Below are 16,897 nucleotides of genomic sequence, written 5' to 3' on the forward strand. Positions count from 1 at the left end.
AATCGAGATAGCATAACAGATAGGCTCATAAAACATAGAGTGTTCCGGGTAGAGGAACGGTGACTAACCAAAGTGATTCGAACCCCTTTCGAATTGAGGTGGTGTGTCTTGACTTACTTAGACAAATACGTCATCGATGTTAGGCCTACGATATTCGTCCTTTTAGTCATTTTATGTTCCTAATTGATTGGAGGTTATGAGACCTTGGCGAGACATAAAATCATCAAGGAGTGGGACTAGTTATCAAGGTCTGAGTTTCACCTCCATCTTGACAACATCGTACCCTGGTACCGTTGGTACTTATCTGCAATAAGACCTACTAGAATAATATGGAGAATTTCCGTCAAGGTTTGGATGTCACTCCTGTCTTAAGGGAAGTTCTCGTGCAAAATTCAAACACCGGTGAACAGTGTTTTCAAAGTATTAAGTGTATATTATGTTAGCCTTAGGAAAGGCATGTAAGTTTAATGGGAACATGTGCTTCTAGGAAGCAGATATGGTAGAATACATAAGTCTTAAACAATCAAATAAGAGTCAAGATTCCTAGAACTATAGACTAGGGCAAATATTCCTACTTATCCTAATTCCCTATAGTCGTGGCTCTGATACCAATCTGTCACACCCCAACCGAAGGCGGAAACATCGGGGTGAGAGCACTAAGCGTTCAGATTGCTCATGAGATTTCCATAACATTAAATATTTCGATAGACATTAAGTAGATTTCATAATATAAATTGTCTAGAAGCAACAAAACCAAGTATCATTAAGTTTACATCACCAACTCAAATTGTTCAAAAATCTAAATTATTAAAGCGACGTTTCTAGGCATCTCCTATCTTGATTTCCATATTTCCATAGCAACCTATTAGCCTGCAACATGTATTAAAATATCAATACAAAAGTATTGGCGAGTATACAAGTTTGATAATAGCAGTATACAAGTTTGATAATAGCATAATAGACTAATTCCCTATAGTCGTGGCTCTGATACCAATCTGTCACACCCCAACCGAAGGCGGAAACATCGGGGTGAGAGCACTAAGCGTTCAGATTGCTCATGAGATTTCCATAAGATTAAATATTTCGATAGACATTAAGTAGATTTCATAATATAAATTGTCTAGAAGCAACAAAACCAAGTATCATTAAGTTTACATCACCAACTCAAATTGTTCAAAAATCTAAATTATTAAAGCGACGTTTCTAGGCATCTCCTATCTTGATTTCCATATTTCCATAGCAACCTATTAGCCTGCAACATGTATTAAAATATCAATACAAAAGTATTGGCGAGTATACAAGTTTGATAATAGCATAATAGACTAAAATCAACTCATATCCAAATGTAAATGTAACAATGTAGGATCATTTCGGTGACCCTAAATAGTCAAGTTGAGCGGTTCATCATCATTTACTAAGGCGGAATCAAAGCAAACAATGTCAAACAACTTGTTACTTTTCAATTTCTTTTCTATTACTAATTTTTGAGCCTTTACAATGATTTCTGACTAAAATCCGACAGCACCTCGACTCAATATCAATGACCTGATTCCGCTCCAACTGTTACATCACCTCCTATATATAGAGTTAGAGATTCCGCTTGAACTGACATGATAGTTTCAAGCGAGATCTGATTTCGCTTCAACTGTTCAAGCGAAATCACCAAGTTCATCTCGAGCGGAATAACAAGAATTCTGATTTCGCTTGAAATGACAAGTTGTCATTTCAAGCGGAATTACATGAATAAAACCACTTTCTTGTTTTCCAACCCTAATCTATCCTATCCTGACCTAAGACTCGACTAAGACGTAGTTATCAGACATTTAATGCACCAACAAACAAGATAGTTTATGTCATGCTAGTGTCGTAGTCCATGCAGTGATAGCCCAAGTATCCCGATGCTTTAGTGTTTACCCAAGACTCAAGGTAACTAGAATCCTCCTAACAATACCCCCCGAGGATATTGGGGGAGGTGCATCTCCTATAGCGCTACTATTGTTAAGGCGGAACTACACACCCAGGATTAAACGTCACATAGCACAAAGAGTCAAGAATCAAGAATCACAAGTTTCACATACACGAAGGATAGAGTTTAGATTCAAAAGTTTCCAGTATCATAGTTTAAAGAGTACATGTTACATCCCAAAAGTTTAAAACAAAAAGGGATCGAGTATACTCACCGTGGTTACTTAACAGTATTGACTATTATTGGATCAAAGGGAGCTCTTTGGAATTAGCCGATTAGATTACAATAGGAGAAGAGTCGGGCAGATTAACGAGATCGAATAAAGTGTTAGAAACTGTCACTGGACCGGATGGCTGTCCGATCGGATGGCTATCCGATCGGGTTGCCAGTCGATTGGTGACCTGGGTGAGAGAGACGAGTGGCTGTCGATCGGATTGCCTCTTGTTTCAAAATCCACAAGGTGCTGGGGATAGGGTGGCTGCCCGATCGGATTGCTGTCCGATCGGGTTGCCACTCGACCCAAATGCTAAGTGTTCTGGTTCCTCTGATCGAGTGGCTGCTCGATCGGATTGTTGTCCGATCGGGTTGCCGTTCGATCAAGGTTCCAAGTTTTAAGTGCCTTGGTCACCTCATTCGGGTGGCTGCTCGATTGGGCGGCTGTCCGACCGGGTTACCACTCAATCAAGGTTTCCTAGCTTTAAAAGATTCTAAGTGTCTGAAAAGTTTCAAAGTTTCAAGACTAAAGGATAAGTGTCACCTGATAGGGTGGCTGTTCGATCGGACGGCTGTCCGATCGGGTGGCCGTTCGATCGGGCAACCCTTGTTCTTGTTTACCATTTTGTAAATTAAATTTTTCTAAGTTTCTAGTTTAATGGTGACGGCATGACATGTATTGAGACGACGGTAAACTCATCGTCACACAACAGTTTTGATCGGGTGGGAACCACCCCAGTCCAATGAGTTACTGTCCGTGATAATGTTTATGTCAAACTCCGTATTCCGACCATCATTCTCCGGTGGAAATCAATCCTTGAGCCGACTCTAGACTAATAATCAAGTCTATAGACCGATCAGGACCGGATCTCACCATTTAGCATAAAAGTTGAAGAAAAAATGAAGAAACTTAATTTTTACTATGAAAAATGCTTAGATTTAGGTTAGATTTAGCGATAAATACATGGAATCTCTTAGATCTTAGCTAGATCTCGCCAAGAATGACCTCATATGACAGTTCGTACAAGTCACCATGATGACATCATCCTTAAGATCTCATATCTGAGAGATTTCACGGTGAAAAGTGTGATTTCGAAGGTGAATCACGTAGAGGATGAGGTGTAGATCAAGAAAGTACGAAGATCTAGTCTATAACGTACCGAAATCGCCAAGAAAAAGGGGAAAATGTAGTGATGTGACAGGCCTATTTATAGTGTGGAAGGGACTTGAGGCTGTGTGGTTTGGATAGGGTGGTGGCCCGTTCGGGTGGTCATCCGATCGGGTGGTAATCCGATCGGATTGTCACTCTGGCCAATCCAACCTCGTCGTGTTCCTGCTTTGATTCGTCTTGCGAGTTAGATTAAGCATTGCGTATTATGTGGTAATAGAATAACTAGATTACATCATAAACACCAAAGTTTATAGATTCCGCCAGTGACAGGCTTTAGTCTCTCGTTAAACTAAGAATCACGTATTCACGAATCTAAAGAGTCAAGCACCAAACAAGAATCAAGTGTTGGACTGTGTGCGACCCTAAATAGTCAGTAAAGGTAGTTCATCTTTGAATACAGAGGCGGAATCAAAGTAATCAAAGTCACAACAGCTTTATCCTTTCAATTTCCTTTCTATTAATGCTTTCTGAGTGAATTTTGACAGCAATTCGACACCGACAGTATGACCTGATTTCGCTCCAAACGTTACGAATGAAATCATCACTGACCTATTTATAGTATGTCTGATTCCACTTGAAATGGTTCAAGCGGAACTCCATGATGATGTTTCGAGCGGAATCACCATGTTCGTTTGGAGCGGAATCACCACTTACCTATCTGGAGCGGAATCATAAACTAAACATCTGGAGTGGAATTACAAATATGCCTGATTTCGCTTGAAATGACATAAATGTCATTTCGAGCGGAATTACACTCTAAAACCACTTTTCATGTTCTCCAACTCCGAACAACCTATCAAGACCTAAGACTCGATAAAGATGTAGTAAACAGACATTCAGTGTACCAACAGACTCCCCCTTAGATGTTGACGAAGTCTTCGGCATCGAGTCTTCAGTCTTTGGTCTCTTTCCAAACTTGTCTACTTCACAGGTTCAGGAACTCAACCTGGCTTCATCTTCAATCTCCCCTTTGACTGTTGATCCAGACTCCCCCCTCTCGGTATGCTGGGATCTAGGGTCTTGATCTGGTTCAAACTTTGACTTTATGAGCCATGGGTATAATGAAATCCACAACCTGTTACTCAAACAATAACATTACACTCTATTGATTTTCAACAATAAATCTCAATATCTATCAGTTTAGAAATCCACTCAAGTATTCAGGTCCAAGTTAATGACCCTGATTACTCAATTAATCTACCAAGTTCAACTTAATGACCTTGGTTGATCTTGTGACAAAACAAACTGATTGTTGTTTAACATTTTCAAACATTTTTCTCAAAATAACAAGCATCAAATTAATGAACTTGTTTTTGACTTTTTCAACAACCCAATCTTCATCAAGATAAGCTCTCCTCATTTTCAGTCCAGAACTTTTCCTGCATCTGCTTCAATCTTTCAAGAATCCAACGATCAACTCTCCACTTTGGTTTGTCGGAAAATAAAGCTGAAATAAAATCTTTTTGGATTTTAATAAAGTTTCTAAACTAGGAAATGAAATACAGAAACTTAAATTGCAGAATGTAAAGAAAGTAAACTATTTACAAATATATTTTTGGTGAGCGTGTCAGGGAATCATATCAGCTATCAGACAAATTACTAGTACCGTTAAGCTTTAATTTCATACTCAGAATTAAGCAATTCACGTAGATTGTCGATATACTGATCCACTTTAAATTCTCACACAAATTTCAATTTATTCAGGATATGAATTAGATGTTTTAGGAACTTAACTCATTCATGTGTCCCACCTCTTGAATATACTCCCGTATCCAGAATCCCAATATTCAGTCTTACAGGTGAGTATACCACAGATGATATCTGTAAGGGGTTAGATGCGAGGGCCGTGAGAGCTCAAGTCGATACTTCCGTATACGCAGAGAGATGACGGCTTCGTCTTTTCGGTGTGTCCCCTTTAGAGGATCTTTTGTTTCAACAACAATGATTATCAATTTTATTGTTTAATCAATTTGCTGAGGGTGATGCTGTGTTTCAAGCAATGCGGAAAGTATTATTCGGGGACTAGGTCAGAACTTTCATTCAGCAGAAGTGCTGGAATAATACCCCAGATATCACTGAGTATAAAGACCTAGTATCTCAGAAAGAGGGACCTTTCAAACGAGATTTCAGGGGTTACCTATATATCCAAGTAGTGTTCCCCACAAATTACGCAAGTTTGAAATTTTAAGTTTATATCCCGAACAAATCTACTAAATGTGTAAAAACCTATCGACACATCACCAGCGAGACTGTTTAACACTTTTAAACTTTACAAATCTTTAGCATACTGTAACTGTCAAGCCGATGTACTATCATTTTCCCTTTTTACACAAGCTCTTTTTCAGTTTTATATTGTTTTAGGATTTTGAGATTTTATCATGTTTTTATATTTTTGAATTTTTTACTGTTTTTGTATTTTCTGAAAATATATCTACTCCCCCTAAATACCAAAACAAGTAAAAAATCGACAAGCCATTGCAGATTGTTTCTCATCTTCATCTACAACAGTACCCTTATCAACGCCAATAATGCCATCCGACACCGAAAGAAGCTTCATACCGTTCAGTTTTAAAAGATATTTAAAATGTGTTTTATCAAAAGCTTTGGTATGTAAATCAGCTTTCTGTTCGTCAGTGTGGATTTTCTCAATTCGAATCAACTTCTTCTCGAAGCAATCTCGAATGAAGTGATGTCGAATTTCTATATGTTTAGTTTTAGCGTGATGTACTGGATTCTTTGTTATATTAATTGCGGCCTCATTATCAACAAAAAGAGGTGTGCTAAGAAACTGCAAACCGTAGTCGTGCATCTGTTGCTGTATCCACAGGATCTGAGAGCAGCAACTGCTAGCAGACACGTACTCCGCTTCACATGTGGATAGCGCCACAGACGTTTGTTTCTTACACTGCCAGGTAACCAAGCAAGGTCCAAAGAACTGGCATCCTGCAGTTGTTGATTTTGCATTGACTTTGCAACATCCGAAATCCGAGTCGGAATACCCTTCGAGCGTAAAGTCGCCTTTTCTAGGATACCACAACCCCAATGTAGGAGTTCCTTTCAGATAGCGTAATATCCTCTTCACAATAATCATATGCGAAGCTCTCGGGTTAGATTGATATCTTGCTGCGAGGCACGTTGGGTACATGATATCAGGTCGTGAAGCAGTTAAGTACATCAATGAACCGATCATGGAACGATAAAACGTCTCATCAGCCCTATCTCCGGTGAGATCTGGGTGAATCCCATGATTTGTTGCGAAAGGGGTAGCAGCTGGAGTAGAACTTGACATTCCAAATTTCTCTAGAATATCATGCACGTACTTCGTCTGGTGAATAAAAATTCCCTCAGGTAGTTGTTCAACTTGAAGTCCCAAAAAGAATTTCATCACCCCCATTGATGACATTTCGAATTTTTGCTTCATCACTGATTCAAAATCTTTGCATAGATTCTCATTCATTGACCCAAATATTATGTCATCTACGTAAATTTGAACTATCAGAAGATGTCCATCGACCTCTTTAGTGAAGAGAGTGGCATCCACTTTTCCACGAATGAAGCTGTTGGCTAGTAGGTGTTGAGACAAAGTCTCGTACCAAGCTCTCGGGGCCTGGTGTAAACCATACAGCGCTTTGTCCAGCAAATAAACCTTGTTTTTGTGGATTGGATCGGTAAAGCCCGGCGGCTGTCCGACATAAACCTCCTCTTTAACCTTCCCATAAAGAAACGCCGATTTTACATCTAGCTGATATACTTTGAAGTTCTTCCAAGATGCAAATGCGAGGAAAATTCTGATTGCTTCTAGTCGTGCCACAGGAGCGTACACTTCAGTAAAATCAATCCCCTCCTGTTGACTAAAGCCCTGAACAACGAGTCGAGCTTTGTTCCGTAGAACAACTCCTCTGTCATCTCTCTTACATTTAAATACCCATTTCGTATTGATTTTTCTGTGACCATCCGGCAAATCCACTAGCTTCCACACTCCTAACTTTTCAAACTGACTCAATTCTTCTTGCACCGCATTGACCCAAGAATCTTCAGTAAGCACCTCTTTATAAGTTCGTGGTTCGATCTGCGAAATAAAACTACTCAATGAAAATTCAGTTTGTAAAGGCGCTACTGTAGAGTAAAAACATGTAAGGCCCTGGTCAATTTGACGTCTCGTGCGAACGCCCGATTGCAACTCTACAATGATCAGCTCTTCTGGATGATATGTGTAACACCTCGAAAAATTTCGTCCAATAATGTCTTGACACGTGTCATAAGGTTCCGTTATGTGAAAACATACTTTGGAGGGACTAAAAGTGACAAACAGTGAAAACTATGGAACGTAAGGGTCCAAAGTGTCAACAATGGATAAATAGGCTCTATGATAACCCTACTTAATGTTTATAACCTTAAACGGATGGTTCATGGATCATACGACGCGGAAATTGCACAAAAGTGAAGTATTTCAAACTATAGGGGCCAAAAGTGTCAACATGTTTAATTTATACCTCTGAGTGAACTTTTGGCAGACCCGAAGCTTTGTATAGCTAAAATATACTCACTAGAATATGTGGTAAAAATTTCATGAAGTTTCGTCAACGTATGAGAAAGTTATGGCCAAAACCGTACTTAAGGGACTAAAAGCGTCAACGTCGAATTTCAGGGCTTTTCGGTTGAGCGCAAAGTTATCCGAGGGCATTACCATGTTGGTAAAAGTCCTAAGGTTCTTAAAAACCAAGTTTGGGGGTTTACGGGTCGAGAAAAGTAGCCGAAACATCGCGTACAAGTTCAGGGGTCAAAGCTGTCAACAATTGAAAGTTGTTTGGCTGAACCGGGGGTCAGGCGACCCGCCTGGGAAAGCCCAAGCGGGCCGCGTGGGTTGCCCAGCGACAGAAAATCGTATTTGGGTCATTTTGAGTCCGAATTCAAGTGCATTACAGTTGTATCTTGCCTCCAATTGAGCCAATAACATTCCTTGCATGCCTACATCAACAGTAAACCTCAAAACACTGCTTTAAATCCGAATTCATCTCATTTCTTGGCTTTTACAATTGTGAACAAGAACACCAAGACTTGCAAGAGCTCTCAAAGCTTTCTGGAGGAAATCTGATCAACAAGGCCGACTTCTAGTGTCCACTAAACATCTTTAGGACCTTTGTAAGCTTTCAATTCGTTCTTTAATCCGTTCTTGTTGTGTTTATTAGTAAAAGTCAAACTGGGTGTTCATAACCTTTGACTTTCTGATTAAACGGATTTCTTTCAGTCATTTCTCGAATTGAAACTTGTTATAGATTGGTATTTATGTGGGAAACAAACCCTCTAAAGGGTACTAACTGATTCCCACTACATGCATGCTTAATGTCGAGTCAAACCTATTTCTAAAAAGTCAACAGAAGCGATTTTGTGAAAAATGACATGATTAATGATATAGATGACATGCAACCTGATTGATCATTAAAATAACTTGTAATATATATAAGAATGTGTTTTAATCATCATCAACTCGACAATCTATAGTATAGCCACGAATCGGAACCGAAAGTCTTGTAAAACGATTATTTCGTAGACTATCGATTCGGATTCGTACATGCATGTTCGAGATCTGTATTGGAAAGTATTTTTGACTATTTTTATTTTAGTTAAACTTTCTGAAATTTTCTTTGATTGAGTCTATGTTTAGCCTATTCGAATGCATGTTTCCGGTTTATGCATAAAGTTGACTATTTTGCCCTTTTTGATTTAAAACGGGATTTTTGGAAAAGTGAAAGGATAGAAATCTTTATTTTTATTATATAAACTTGCACCGAAAGTTTCGGATCAGTTGGTGGTCCAGATTGTGAGTTATGGCCATTAGCGTAAAACTATATTATAAATTTACATAAACGGTCCTTTTTGCGTAGAACCCGTTTCTGGCCACGTCTTGGTACAAAACTTTTTACCAACTGATGTATTATAATATTCTGGGAATTTTGATGATTTTTAATTAATTTTTGGCTGAACGGATCCTAGGTCGCCTAGTCATTTCGGCTTATGTCGGTTTTGACCGTTTTTGCCATAAAATGAGTTTTACACATCCTTTTGACCCGAAACCTTTTTCTACTGATTTTATATGATGAATAAATTATTTTAAGTATTCTGGAAATATAAAAATCTCAGATTTATTGTGAAAACCCGAAAACGCCCTTAAATCGTATTTTTAGCGTTTTAACGCATAGTAAAGCGTTATACTTGTTTTAAACATATAAGACCTATACCTACTGATGTGTTTAGCATATTTTCATATAAAAACAGTAAGTATAAGTATATGAACTCAGACTCCCAGTTTTGGCATTTTTAGCCCTTGTGAAATTACTAAAATACCCCTACGGTGCATAGTTTGGTTTTAAATGATAAATTTGGTATATGGGTCATACCCTACTGATATAATATGTTATATTAAGTATATTTACTGTATGAACCAGACCCGAAACTCAGATTTCTAATTTTATCCTTTTATTATCTTTTAAATGACCAAAATGCCCTTCTAAGGCATAAATTGGGTTTAAAACTATTCCGGGCAATATAGAACATAACTTACTGATATGATATCATATTCTAAGCATATTAATTCAGGGAACTTGCATTTGAATCTTTTGGCTACCCGTATCGCCCTTTTCGCGTTCGGTTCGGTTTACGTAACTAGTTTGCGTAAATTGACCGAAACGGGTCAAACGATATCATTTTTATTTCAAAATCCAGAATGTATTTAGTATACCCATATTATACAAGTATTCAAACTTGTCGGGTCTAAATCACATTCTATCCGGTCTTTCGCTTAATCGTGCGTAAACCGTATCATTCCTAAAACTAACCGGTCAAAGCGTAAGCTTAAATAAAAGGCCGTTAGGAATCTAATAGGTTAATTATAAACCTTGTTCCAGATTAGGAGGCCCGGTAAAAGCTACCAACACTTATCGTTTGTGACTTATACTTGCTCAGGTAAATACATTTTGACTTATTTTCCCTATACGGGCTTGGGGTACGGTATTTAAAATACCGCTTGATCGGGCGCACAAGTCCTGCGCCCTATGGGTGTACAGTCTTGAATAGCTTGTGTGATTTCGTTTAAACAGTCTTGTCTTACTTAAAGGCTTTGGGGGGTTATTGACCATGTCCCGGATATCCTTGGCATTATCTTACGAGATGGCCACGACCAGAGCACGGGGTGTAGGCGTACACCCGACGTGTATAACTCTTTAATGTGGTGTGTCATTTAATCTCTAGCCCGGACAGTAGATCCCGGGCCACCAGAGATACGAGTGCATGTAAATCGTTCACAAGTTTATATTATATAATTATCCCAAGTTAATAAAAATATTTATGCCTTGTGCATTTAAATCAATTTTCAATCATTTTCAAAATGAGTCAGTCGATTTGTATTTACCAGTGTAAACTGACGTATTTTTCCCAAAAGGTTAAGTGCAGGTACTATACGGAAATAGGCTGGTTGTTTCCTAAGAGCGTCCACTATAGTCTCGCAAGCTCGGACGACAATTATCTGTTGAACTATTTATTTCTATTTTTATTTGATCCGCCTGTGGATCCATTTCAACTACTGTGATAATTATTATTGCACTTTATTTAAAGTTGAAATGTTTCTATTCTGCTTCCGCTGTGCATTATTATATTGTGTTGATTGTCTATGACGATGCCAACTACGTCACTGTACCCCACACCGGGCCCACCGGTGACACGTGGAAATGGGGGTGTGACAGGTTGGTATCAGAGCCAACGCTGAGTGAATTAAACACTATCCTTTTGTGTTTAATCTCAGTTACACAATTGCACATTCCTCGATTTTCGAGTCTAGACAAAGAACTTAGGAAATGTTCAACATTTCGTTTAATTTATTTTTATTATTTTGCATTGTCTTATATATATTGTTGTGCAACTTGTTTGACTTTTGACAGGATCACTATGCCGCCACGAATGAGAGGTCGAGGAGGATTTGCTACGTCTCACGACCATGAGGCAGGGCCCTCACATAGGCGAGCACCATCCGCCACACACAACACAGCCGCCAACGACCTTTGGAGGTCTTTCGCCGAGCCTGCTAGACACTCGGTATCCGCCAGCACTTCACCGTCTTTACCCCACTCGTTTGGGCCCCACTCGGAGAACGGGCCCCATGGTTCGCATGGATCGTACATACCATTGCACCAGTCACCGCAGCAGTATCCAGCGCCAGCCTACCAGGGTTTATATAACCCTAATGCTTATGTGGAGGAGCCAGTGGGCCACAACCCACTCGGGCCGGAGGACCATTTTCCGGGAGAGCACGAGATGGACGTAGACGAGGATACGGACCCGTCGCTACCACCATCAGGTACGCCTAACCATCCGATTGAGATATCGGATGGGTCGCCATTTAGGGGATCACCCTATAATGGTGGGGACAGCTTTCAGGAGAGGTTTAAGCAGCATGATTGGTACTTCACCCCTAGCCACAACTCTCCGATGCTTCAATCACTCCATGGTACTCCGATGCTCCAATCACTCCATGGTTCGCCGGTGCACTCGCAGCACCACTCGCAGCAGCAGCAGCTCCAGCAGCAGCCGCCTCTACCGCAGGACCTATCTGAGGCCCTGTGGCGTGACGTGATCACTCCGTCACCACCGCCGCCGCCAGTTTTACCTCCTCCACCTCAGAGGCCGAGGAGGAATGCGCGCATGTCTACGCGCGGAGGGATTCGCATAGGCACCCCTCCACGTGTTAGTAGCAGCCGCTACACGTCTCTACCCGGGGAGTCCGAGACAGGGGAGTCTCAGCATCCCGTATCGGAGGTTACTTCTGTTCCGATCCCGCCTCTGCCGCCGCAGAATTTTGGAGAGCCGATTCCGGCTTATGCTAGTGCCGCTCAGTTCAACCCGTTCGAGCATGTATTCCCTCAGGGTTATGATTACACGGGAGACCCTTATTGGCAAGCTGTGAACTACAGCTCACTCCCTCCTAGCGGTCCATTGGGAGACACTTGGACTGCTGGGCAGTCTACTTTTGGTTACCCTCCGGGTTACCAGCAGCCACCGCAGCCGCAGCCTTACCAGCCGCCGCAGCCGCAGCACTACCAGCCACCACCACCGGCGCCTATGATGTCGCCGCCGCAGGTTCAGGAGATCCTGCATGGGATTGATAGCATGCGACGGGAGATGCAAAATGATCGCCGTCACAACCGTGGCATGTTCCAGAAGGTATTCGATTTGCTCAAGGGTAAGAGCAAGAAGGATCGTTGAATCCTTCGATTATCATTTCATGTACTCATGTCCCTGCGTGGACATTTATTCCAGTACTCTACCCCTGCGTGGGTATATCTATCTTATTCTACCCCTGCGTGGGTATGCTATTCTGTTGACCCCTGCGTGGGTTTGCTTTATTTTGTTTTGTTATTGTTGTTACTTGTTTAGCCCCTGCGCGGGCCTGTTATTCATGTTATCCATGTTATTTCAAGTCCCGTTTAGGGCAAATATGTACTGGTATTTTATTGGAAATTTAAATGGTTAATTTGAATTTATCATTTTATTTATATACATGAATAATATTAAAATAATGGAAAATATCAATTTTTATTTGATTTGCCATTTTATAAGAATCTTAGTAAGGTATAACCTAGCCTGAATGCCTTATTAACAGGCCTGGCCCTGATGGTAAAACCTGGTTGAAAAGATTCAACTCCCTGTTAACATCTGAGAACATGTTAACATTCTTGACTAAGCGTGATTCGTAAAATCACACATGTCACCCTTTTTAATAAATTATCTACAGATTTTTATCTGTATACAAGTCTATTAATGACTTGATACCTTCGGGTTGTGACTATGTCATATAGTGGCAGTTGTGGTTTATGACTCCCTGCCTAGTAAAGAAATGTCTACAGATTTTATCTGTACACAAGTCTATTAATGGCTTGATACCTACGGGTTATAACTATGTTATATAATGACAGTTGTGGTTTATGACTCTCTGTCTAGTAAAGGATTATTTGTTTAATTATACAATTTATAGTCCTATAAAAATCTAAAATTATAATTTAGTAAATGTCCATGTGACTAGGCCTATGGTGCCAATATATATATATTTTCATTCCTTGATTGCTAAAAAGAGCCTGAATGAAATTTATTAAATTAACTGCTAAGGTTTTGATACCATGGTTAATGAATCGTCTAGAACGATAATACGGTTAGGTTCTAAATAAGACCTTGTCCTTTATTGTAGCTTAAAGCTACGATGGCCAAATCGGAAGAAACCAACAGTCATTCTGGGGAACGCTCAGATAATGCAAAGATTCACGTTACCGGTGCAGAATTGCAAGCACTGATAGATAATGCTGTCGCCAAGGCTATGGATAGGCAGTTCAAAGAATCTAGTGGTACTCAGAGTAGAACCCGCTCAGTGACGCATGTCAAGGCTAAGACTCATTCTGGGGCTCATAGTAAGCCGCCGTCTAAAAAGAGTGAGCCGAAGAAAGCCGAGGATGATAATCATTCCTCCAACCACAGCAGCGTCCCAAAGCAGGAGATTGAACTGAAACGTGACACGTACAGCAGGTCCTGTACGTACAAATACTTTGTATCTTGCAAGCCCAGAGATTTCACTGGGGAAAAAGGAGCCGTCGACTGCATGACGTGGATTGACGAGATGGACACTGTAGTTGATATCAGCGGGTGTGCTGATAGGGACGTCGTGAAGTACGTGTCCCAGTCATTCAAAGGAGATGCGTTAGCATGGTGGAAGTCACTCCTACAAGCTGCCGGTAAGGCCACACTGTACGGTTTGTCATGGGAACAGTTTGTGGCCCTGATTAAAGAGAACTTCTGTCCGCAGCACGAGGTCGAGCGAATCGAATCGGATTTTGTATCCTTGGTTATGAAGAACCTCGATTGTCAAGCGTATCTTACTACGTTCAACACGTTGTCCCGTTTAGTGCCTTACTTGGTGACCCCGGAGCCGCGTAGGATTGCTCGATTTATCGGGGGTCTGGCACCGGAAATAAAGGCGAGTGTTAAAGCTTCAAGACCTACAACATTTCGATCCGTAGCGGATCTATCCCTCTCCCTCACTTAAGACGTGGTTAGATTGAGAGCCATGAAGAGCTCTGAGGAGAACAAACGGAAACGTGAGGATGACACCTCACGAAGATCCGAAAAGCGACATAGAGGGAACAACGACCACAGGAAAGGGTCGGGGTCTAGGAAAGGTGATCATCAGTCGGGTGAGAAACCCAGATGCAAGATTTGTAGGAGACACCACTTTGGGAGGTGTCGGTTTGAAACAAAATCCCAGTCTTCGGAGAAACGATGTGGAATCTGCAAGTCCACGGATCATAAAGCTGTGGATTGCAAGAAGATGAAGGATGCAACGTGTTTTGGTTGCAACGAGAAAGGGCACATTCGGCCCAACTGTCCAAAGTTTGCAAAGAAGGCTGATGAAGGGAAGAAGACTAACGCGAGAGTCTTCCGAATGGACGCAAAGGAAGCAGTCCTTGACGATAACGTCATTACCGGTACGTTTCTTGTAAATGATGTTTTTGCTAGAGTCTTGTTTGATTCGGGGGCTGATAAGTCGTTTGTAGATGATAAGTTTTGTAAACTGTTGAACCTTCCTGTTAAAACCTTAAGTGTAAAATATGAGGTGGAATTAGCCGATGGAACCTTAGAAACCGCCTCGACTGTGCTAGATGGATGTGTTATATCCATTAGGAATCATTTTTTCCCGTTATCCTTGCTTCCCTTTAAGCTAGCTGGATTCGACATAGTGATAGGCATGGATTGGTTATCGAGTAACCAAGCCCAGATTCTGTGCAACAGAAAGCAAGTAATAGTTAAGACTCCGTCTGGTGAGTCACTTACTATTCAAGGAGATACCCAGCATGGATTGCCCGAGCAAGTGTCCATGCTCAAGGCATCCAGATGCATGCAAAAGGGATGTGTCATTTATATGGCACAAGTTACCATAGATGAGCCGAAGCCGAAGATTGAAGATATTCCTGTTATCTCGGAATATCCTGAAGTGTTTCCTGAAGAACTACCCGGATTGCCACCGGATAGACAAGTAGAGTTTCGGATAGATATCATTCCAGGCACTGCACCTGTAGCAAGAGCACCATACAGATTGGCACCAACGGAGATGAAGGAGTTGAGGACGCAGTTGGATGATCTATTAGCTAAAGGTTTTATTAGACCTAGCTCATCTCCTTGGGGAGCGCCAATCTTGTTCGTTAAAAAGAAGGATGGTTCGATGCGTCTGTGCATCGATTATCGTGAGCTTAACAAGGTCACTATCAAGAATCGGTATCCGTTACCCAGGATCGACGATCTGTTCGATCAGTTGCAAGGAGCAAGTTATTTCTCCAAGATTGACCTAAGGTCAGGTTATCATCAGTTGAAGGTCAAGGAGGAAGACGTACACAAGACAGCGTTTAGGACTCGTTATGGACATTACGAGTTCCTAGTGATGCCGTTTGGGCTCACTAACGCACCAGCCGCGTTCATGGATCTCATGAATCGCGTCTGCAAACCCTATCTAGATAAGTTCGTTATCGTCTTTATTGACGACATTCTTATCTACTCGAAGAGCCAAGCTGATCATGAGAAACACCTTCGTTGTATTCTCAAACTCCTGTATCAAGAGAAGCTTTATGCCAAATTCTCAAAGTGTGAATTTTGGCTTCGAGAAGTCCAATTCCTTGGACATGTTGTAAGCGAGCGTGGTATCCAAGTAGATCCCGCTAAAGTCGAAGCAGTCATGAATTGGCAGGAGCCGAAGACTCCTACCGAGATTCGCAGTTTCCTCGGATTGGCAGGATATTATAGGAGATTCATCGAGAACTTCTCAAGGATTGCTGCGCCCCTAACCTCATTGACCCGTAAGAAGATTAAGTTTGATTGGGGCCCTAAGCAGCAGGAATCCTTTGACATTCTGAAGCAGAAACTGAGCAATGCGCCAGTATTGACGTTGCCCGATGGTATAGATGAATTTGTGGTGTATTGCGATGCATCACATACTGGCATGGGTTGTGTACTCATGCAGAAAGGCAAAGTCATTGCCTACGCTTCTCGACAACTCAAGGTGCACGAGAAGAACTACACCACCCACGATTTGGAATTGGGTGCGGTTGTATTTGCTTTGAAGCTATGGAGACACTACTTGTATGGAACCAAGTGTATAATCTATTCGGATCACAAGAGTCTTCAGCATCTGTTCAATCAGAAGGAATTGAACATGCGTCAAAGGCGATGGATGGAAACCCTCAATGATTATGACTGTGAGATAAGATACCATCCAGGCAAGGCAAATGTGGTTGCCGACGCCTTAAGTAGAAAGGAAAGGGTTAAACCGATCAGAATCAATGCCAAGCGCATTGAGATAAGGAATAATTTGAATGAAAGGGTGTTAGCTGCACAGAAGGAAGCTGTGCTGGAAGCTAACTATCCTGCAGAAAAGTTGGGAGTAACTGAGGAGCAGTTATCCCACGACAAAGATGGAATGCTACGACTAAACGGACGAATATGGGTTCCAGTTTATGGAG

The 16,897-nt window shown here is 41.2% G+C and overlaps 1 pseudogene; it reads left to right on the forward strand.

Annotated features, from left to right (window-relative positions):
* The first annotated feature begins 329 nt into the window (after positions 1 to 329).
* The window catches only part of LOC118479402, an 81,889-nt pseudogene continuing 65,321 nt past the window's right edge, over positions 330 to 16,897 (forward strand).

The sequence above is a fragment of the Helianthus annuus genome, chromosome 16 (genome assembly GCF_002127325.2).
Source record: "Helianthus annuus cultivar XRQ/B chromosome 16, HanXRQr2.0-SUNRISE, whole genome shotgun sequence".
In the NCBI taxonomy this organism is placed as follows: domain Eukaryota; kingdom Viridiplantae; phylum Streptophyta; class Magnoliopsida; order Asterales; family Asteraceae; genus Helianthus; species Helianthus annuus.